Source organism: Staurois parvus, unplaced genomic scaffold (assembly GCF_062004578.1).
Source record: "Staurois parvus isolate SC_StPar_1 unplaced genomic scaffold, SC_StPar_1.0 ptg000395l, whole genome shotgun sequence".
In the NCBI taxonomy this organism is placed as follows: Eukaryota; Metazoa; Chordata; class Amphibia; order Anura; family Ranidae; genus Staurois; species Staurois parvus.
This window is the reverse complement of record NW_028318191.1, coordinates 1,170,565-1,178,669: the sequence shown is the minus strand read 5'-3', so window position 1 is coordinate 1,178,669 and position 8,105 is coordinate 1,170,565. Positions and strand designations below refer to the sequence as shown.

Below are 8,105 nucleotides of genomic sequence, written 5' to 3'. Positions count from 1 at the left end.
TGCCAGGGTCACTCAAAAGGACAAAGCAGCCCTCTGGAACTTGTATGCTGAATTACAGGACTCAGCTGGTGAGCCAGGAAGTCAGAGACTACATTTCCCAGGAAGGGTAGCGTGTGGGCGGGGCTTATAAATATCAAAGCCTGGGAGATTGTCCAGGAGAGTGCGGGAAGAGACTGAAGGAGAAGGAAGCTGAAGTGCTGAACTAGGCTGTGGAGCCAGGGTTGGAGAGAGAGCTAGAGCGGAAGGAGCCTACTAACTGCTCAGTCTGCCACGCTGCCCAGCAGGCCAATCTGACAGCAGGAGGCCAGACAGGATGCTGAATCTGAGATGGAGAGTCTGTACACTGACCCCATTTGCAGAGGAAGAGAGATCACTTTGATCTGCCAGATTACTTTGATCGGGTGAGAGAGACCAATGCATTCACTAACCAAGTGAATACTGACAGTTTGCCACCTCAGCTATCTACCTACACATAGTTGTGAACATTACATATAGTTGCCTCAGTTTGAAGCCTAGTTCTCTTAGCTGTTATCGTTGAGATACATCTACATTGCAGTTTATTGTACAAGCTGGCATACAGGACATACAGTTGCACGCTAGGATACAGCAGTGCCAACTGAAGCAAATTTCCCTTCTTCAACAAATCAGGATTCACAATACTGTTTATGTTTGCCTTTTATTTGCAGAGGGAGCTGTCTTTGCCTATAGACATTTATGCCAATTGTTGCTATTCATTACTTCAAGTCTGTCCCATGTTTAGTGCTTAACAACCATTCCAAGGAACTATATTCCACACCTTAACTCAACTTCATACCAACTGGACCCCAACGAGTGTGCAGAAGATGCTGTAGTGTTCTTGAAGGGACAGTGCTCAATTTCAATCAGAATTGTCTTTCCTTAATAGAGCAAATTTTTCTGTTAAATTAAACTGAGGAAGACTCTGTAGCTACCATCTGGGAAGCACATAATTCGTTTGTGAGGAGAATCCTGATAGCCGCACTAAAAAAAAGAAAGATTGTGAGAGAAAAATAAAGGAGGTGACGGAGGAGCTACATAGATTAGAACAGGTACATAAAATGAGACAGCATACAGAGGTTTATTCGAAGATTATACTTAAAAGAGAAGGGTTAAAAGACCTATTGGAGCAGGAATCAAGGACTGTTTTTCAATAGGGTTTCAAAGGAAAGATATCAGTGGGGGAATAAACCAGGAAAATATTTGCTGAAAAAAATTAAAAGAGAAGAAATTGAAAAAACTATACTGAAAAATTGAAAGCGGAACTCCACCCAAAAGCTCCCCATTAAGGATTTGGGGGGCAGGGGGGAGCAGGTACCCAAATTTGACAGGTACCCACTCCCACTTCCGGTCCGATTGCCTAGGCGATCTGAAGCTGAAGGTGTCCTCCCTCCCTCCCTTCCTGTAGTCTTTTGGGACACGTGACAGGTCCCAGAAGACTACAGGACCATTCATGAAGTGCAGCGCTACTCACGCATGCGCAGTGGGCACCCGGCTGTGAAGCCACAAGCTATCAAAGCCAGGTGCCCATACTGAAGATGCCGGCCTCCTGTACAGTTTTTGTAGCTGCTGACTTTTATTTTTTGACAGATGAGTGGAACTCCGCTTTAAAGATGAAAAAGGAACTGGTTTACTCCACCACTGATATTGATGAAACATTCCAAAAATTTTATAGCAGGCTGTATGATGTAAAATCTAAGAACCCGAAAGCTACAGAGGAAGAAAAGAGAGGGAAACGACAGGAATTTCTAATGACAGCGGACCTTCCAAAAATATCCAAAAAAGAAAAATTAGTATATTTAGAACAAACGATCTCCCAGGAGGAAATTAATATTGCCTTGAAGAATATAGCAGGAGGGTAGAGCCCAGGACTCGACGGATATACAGTGGGGTATTATAAGAAATTTGGAGACTTATTGGTCCCTAAACTTTGTATATATATGAACGCCTTAGGAGAATAAGAGCAGAATACTTGCAAGCATATATAACAATCATTCTAAAGGAAGGAAAGGGAAGCTCACAGCATGCTAGCTATAGATCTATATCACTACTAAATATAGATACAAAACTGTTTGCGAAGGTGCTGGCTATGAGGTTGAAAGAGCTAATGCCGAAATGGATACATTTGGATCAAGTGGGTTTCGTCCCAAGAAGGGAAGGGAGGGATAATGGTTTGAGAACACTACTTCTTTTACAGAAGGAAAAGAGAGAAAAGTTAACTAAAATTTTATTGTCGATTGACGCTGAGAATGCTCTTGACAGGGTAGATTGGGGGTTTATGATAAACACCATAGAGGCCTTGGGAATAAGATCTAAGATGATGAGATGGATAAAGGAGTTCTATAATAGTCCATCAGTGGCGGTTAAGGCGGTTAAGGTAAATGGGTTCCTCTCAAGATTTTTAAGATGTGCAATGGTACAAATCAGGGATGCAGGAAAAGGAAGGAAAACCTAGGGGAAAGAGACCCCCAGGTCAAGAAGGTCCAAAAAAAAGGACAAACAGCAGCTTAATTTAATGAAAAATTACAAAACATTTATTGCAGCATAATAGGCGGATAAAATACAAATTAGGAAAAAGGAAAAAAGGGGAGACCTCACCGCTGCCAACAGAGACAAATAAAGGATGGGAATGACGTGTTTATCCGGGATGACGCCGTGCGCTAGAGAGTCCTGATTGATGATACAAGGCCTGTGGGGAGATGGAAATTCATGCGCTAAGAATAATGGGAGAGAAGAGAAAAACCATGATTAACCATTATAGATAATGCTGAAGGACACAGATAGAATGAAATGTAACCATATCCTATATATATCATGAGCAGAGAAATAGATCAATTAATTGACACAATCATGAATAAAAGCAGCAAAAAAGGAAAATACTTGAAATAAATATGTCCATAATGAAGAAATAAATAGAATGATTCTCAATAGAGCCATATGCATGATTTGAGTGAAGACCTGAATGGTAATACTTGTCCAGATATATAAATGGACCAAAGCCCATATGAATGACATAACATGGAAACCAGACAGGGCATTTACCCCCACAGTAAAATCCAAACAAGGGATGCGATGTATATTGAGTGTTCCACTTGTAACGATAAAGGCGATATAGATGATGGAATTTGCGCCGGTTGGATTTCACACACAGCCATTTTTTGGAAACCAGGCAGTATCAAAATGCACATGGTATGACGCTGAATTTAGCAATCATTTAATAATTGGATGAAAGCACTTATCTCATAATCTTCAGCCCTTATGTATAGTAAATATTACCCTCCTATGACCTGCAGATAGTCCAACAAACTTACTTATGTACATATATTTGGGGAAGCAATTGCAAACCTGCCACTTGCCAAATGTTGATCTGGGATGTACAGCAGTGAAAGCTGACCTTTTGGTACCTTGTAGGAGTTTGCAGGAGTCCTCAGCAATGTAGCCCACATAATTAATATTGGTGCAGAGCGCGCAGTACTGTATGCCAGGTCATAATAGGTAGACTCAAAAGATTTGCAGAGTATGCGGCAGAGCGACTGGGTATTGGAGGCTTTGCAGAGCATGCAGCAGAGCGGCTGGATATAACTACATTATAGGTAGCGTGAGAGATCAGATGACGTGTAGAGAATAAGCGCAGGGCAGCTTGTCCAGCATGGTGTGTACCAGTCAATCGGAACTGCGCATGCGTCGGCGTCACCTGGAAGTGACGTAACGCAGGGGTTAACATTTCGAGTCCAGACCTACTAGCCGGTCACAAAACTTACTCTCCACCAGTTGTCCCACCCAAACTTGCCCAGGCCCACCCCAACCCCACCCCGGCCCGCCCCAAACACGCCCCCTAAAGCTTATGAAATTACATTTTTCTTTAGAATAAAGAGTCCAAAATATAAAACTGTACACAGTAATGTATATCCTAACTCCCCTGTACTCCGTTATAGTGATATGACATGTATACAATAATCATTACTGTATACATGTCATATCACTATAATGGAGTACAGGGGAGCTGGGATATACATTACTGAGTAATGTATATCCCAGCTCCCCTGGACTCCATTACTGAGTAATGTATATCCCAGTTCCCCTGTACTCCATTATAGTGATATGACATGTTGTATACAGTACTTACTCCTAGTCCCTCCGATTCCCCCACGGCGGTGGAGAGGTTGTCTCCTCTCAGCGGAGCCGAAGAAGCCAGAATCCGGAAGTTGTAAACCGGAACTTGGCTTCACAATGAGGCTTGGAGTGCAGGTGCAGTCGCTCCATGCTTTATCTGTGCTCGCTGCTCACCGCTCGCCACAGAGGAATTTCTCCTCGCATTTGGCGAGCGGCTTTTTCAAGTCCTGATGTAACGCATTTCGCCCACCGAGTCACGTGGGCTTCTTCAGATGAAGGGCAGCCATTCACTAACGAGTATGCTCAATTGGAAAATCAATTGTAGGCTGACAGGAAGGGAGACCATTATCATTCCTAGCAAGAAACTTCCAAAGGAGGGTGAGAAAAAGGGTAAGAGGATGGGACATTCACATGGTCCTATATACCTAAAGGCTAACAAATATATAGGTGTATACATGCCCATATAAAAATATATATTTTATATAGAAGATACGCACAGTGGGGACATTATTGATTAATCAAAGATTCTTCAAAAAGAAAAAATAATAAACAAAAAAGAAAATAAATAAATAAAAAAAAATTAATGAAATAATAACGGGATGTTCCACGGCTCAACTAGGGATCCAAAAACACCTGGAGGCTCATTGTTACGGCCAGTAGGTGCCATAGATCCCAGTTTAAAAATCCACTCCTTTTCTTTGCGGAGCAAATTGTATCAAAATCTCCCCACCTGGGGGGGGTTTAATGGCATATATGACTTTAACGCACAGACCCTGTGGGGAAGATTGATGCATCTGTGCAAAGTGCTCTGCCACTGGGGTACGGTCATGATTGTTGGAAATGCTGCTGATGTGTTCACCCACACGAACTCTTAATGCACGTTTCGTTTTTTTTTATTTTATTGCAGGGACATGACAGCATGTAGATCACTCACGTCGTTGCACAATTAACAAAATGTTTAATGCAAAAATAGTTGGCACCAATAGCATCCCAGAATGTATCCCTGAGGTCCACGAATCTGCAGATGGAGCAATGACCGCAGGGATACATTCCCTTAAGGGGTGCCAATGAAGTAAGCCAGGTCCTGGGAGTAGTACGCACGAACTCAGAATGCACAAGATTGTCACGTAAATTTGTGGTACGCTTAGGCACCATGAGGGGCCAAGATCCTACTATGGAAAACAGCTCTGGTGTTTGGGTGAGTATGTGCCAGTGCTTAGTGAGTACCGTGCGTACTGTTTCCCATTGAGTACCAAACCTAGTGATTATCTGTATAGGAGTGGATTCATGGGCAGAAGGTACAGCTTCAGGTATGGTGAAAAGCTCATCAAGATTACGCTTGGATCCTTTAGACCGAGATTTCCTGAGACTCCCATGAGAGTAACCCCTCTCACGGAATCTACAGTAAAGGTCCTGAGCTTCCTCTCTGTAATCTTCCTGGTCTGTGCAGTTACAGCGAAGCCTAAGAAATTGACCTGTGGGTATCCCTCTAATAAGAGGTTGGGGGTGATGACTTGATGCCAGTAACAGGGTATTGGCCGCCGTTTCCTTACGGAAAGTTTTGGTGGACAGACGGCCGGCCTTAACTGAAATTGACAAATCCAAAAAAGAAATCTGATGTTCATCAAAAACATGTAAAATTTAATATTTCGATCATTTTGGTTTAGCTCAGCTAAAAATAAGTTGAGGTCAGGTATACTGCCTGTCCATAACATCAGCACGTCATCAATATACCTTAACCACATAGATACATGACTGTGGTATAATTTAGACTGGTAAACCACCTGTTCTTCCCACCATCCAAGGTGCAGGCACGCATAGGCCGGGGCCCAAGGAGCACCCATGGACGTGCCTCACACCTGATGGTAGGAGACACCCAAAAACTGAAAAAAATTAAAATGTAAGGCTAACTCATACAATTCAATCAGGAATTCGTTCTGGGCACCCATAGAAAGGTATGATTGATCAAGGAAATATGCCACCGCATTAATGCCCCATATATGAGAACCAGGCAGGGGGGTAAACTATTTCAACTGGTAATTGCACGGTTATGCAATGCTGTACCCAAACTAAATTTACGGCCTTTTTTCACACAAATAGACCTTTCTTTTGGTGGCATTTGATCACCTGTGCGCTTTTTATTTTTTGTGCTATAAACAAAAAAAGCCAGAAAGTTTTGAAAAAAAAACCAATATTTTTTATTTTCGGCTATAAAAAAATATATAGTAAACTCAAAGTTAGTCATAAATTTAGGCCAAAATGTATTCTGCTACATGTCTTTGGTAAAAAAAAATCCCAATAAGTGTATATTGATTGCTTTGTGTGAAAGTTATAGCATCTGCAAACTATGGTATAGATGCTGCAATTTACGCCATTTTTTGCTATGCAGTGCTGCACTGATTTAACTGACAATTGCGTGGTCATGCAATACTGTACATAAATTAAATTTATGTCTTTTTTTCACACAAATAGAGCTTGCTTTCGATGGTATTTGATTACCTGTCCGCTTTTTATTTTTTGCGCTATAAACAAGAAAAGACCATAAATTTGGAAAAAAACTATATTTTTTACTTTTGGCTATAAAAAATATATAGTAAACTCAAAGTTAGTCATAAATTCAGGCCAAAATGTATTCTGCTACATGTCTTTGGTAAAAAAAAATCCCAATAAGTGTATATTGATTGCTTTGTGTGAAAGTTATACCGTCTACAAACTATGATATAGATAATGCAATATACACAATTTTTTGCTATACAGAGCTGCAGTATTTTAACTGACAATTGCACGGTCATGCAATACTGTACATAAATTAAATTTATGTCCTTTTTTCACACAAATAGAGCTTTCTTTCTGTGGTATTTGATCACCTGTGCACTTTTTATTTTTTGTGCTATAAACAAAAAAAGACCAAAAATTAACAAAAAAACTAAATATTTTCTCATTTCTTTCATAGAAAATATCCAAAAAACTCAAATTTCGTCATAAATTTAGGACAAAATGTATTCTGCTTCATGTTTTTGGTAATAAAATACCAATAAGTGTATATTGATTGCTTTGTGTGAAAGTTATAGTATCTACAAACTATGGTATAGATAATGGAATTTACACAGCTTTTACTTTCTGACTGCCTATCACATTTCTTGAGGTGCTAAAATACCAGGATAGTACAAATACCCCCAAATGACCCCTTTTCAAAAAGTAGACACCCTAAGCTATCTGCTGTGAGGCATATTGAGTCCATTTTTTTTTTACACAAAGTTGTCACTTAACTGATATATTACCCACACAAGCCATGGGTATATGTGGAATTATACCCCAAAATACATTCTGCAACTTCTGCCGAGTATGGTGATACCACATGTGTGAGACTTTTTGGGAGCCTAGCCACATACAGGAGCCTGAAATCCAATGACCACTTTGAAAGCATGTGGGTGCGTAACTTCCTCATTTCACTTCCTCACTATCTATCACAGTTTTGGAGGCCCTGAAATGCCAGGATAGCACCAAATCCCCCCCTCCCCAAACGACCCCTTTTTGGAAAGTAGACACCCCAAGGAATTTAAAAAGAGGCATGGTGAGTATTTTGCAGATCTTATTTTTTTCTCACAAGGTTTTGAAATATATAAAAAGAAAAAATATGTTTTTGTTTTCTTTCTTCATTTTCCAAAAACGTGTGGCAACAAGCGAGATCTGCAAAATACAATGCTTCTTATCAAATTCCTTGGGGTGTCTGCTTTCCAAGAAGGGGTCATTTGGGGGGGGGGTGCTATCTTGGCATTTCAGCATTAGAAGTTTATGCCACACATCACTCACTCTTCTAACCACCTGAAAACCAAGCCTTTTCTAACACTTTTTGTTCACATGAAAAAAATCTGTATTTTTGCTAGGAAATTACTTTGAACCCCCAAATATTATATAGATTTTTAAAGCAGACATCCTAGTGAATAAAATGGTGGGTGCTGCAATTTTTTATGTCT

At 40.6% G+C, this 8,105-nt stretch overlaps 1 pseudogene; it reads right to left on the bottom strand.

Moving 5' to 3' along the window:
* Positions 1-918: 918 nt before the first annotated feature.
* Positions 919-5,972, bottom strand: LOC149455354 (uncharacterized; annotated as a pseudogene).
* Positions 5,973-8,105: the final 2,133 nt, after the last annotated feature.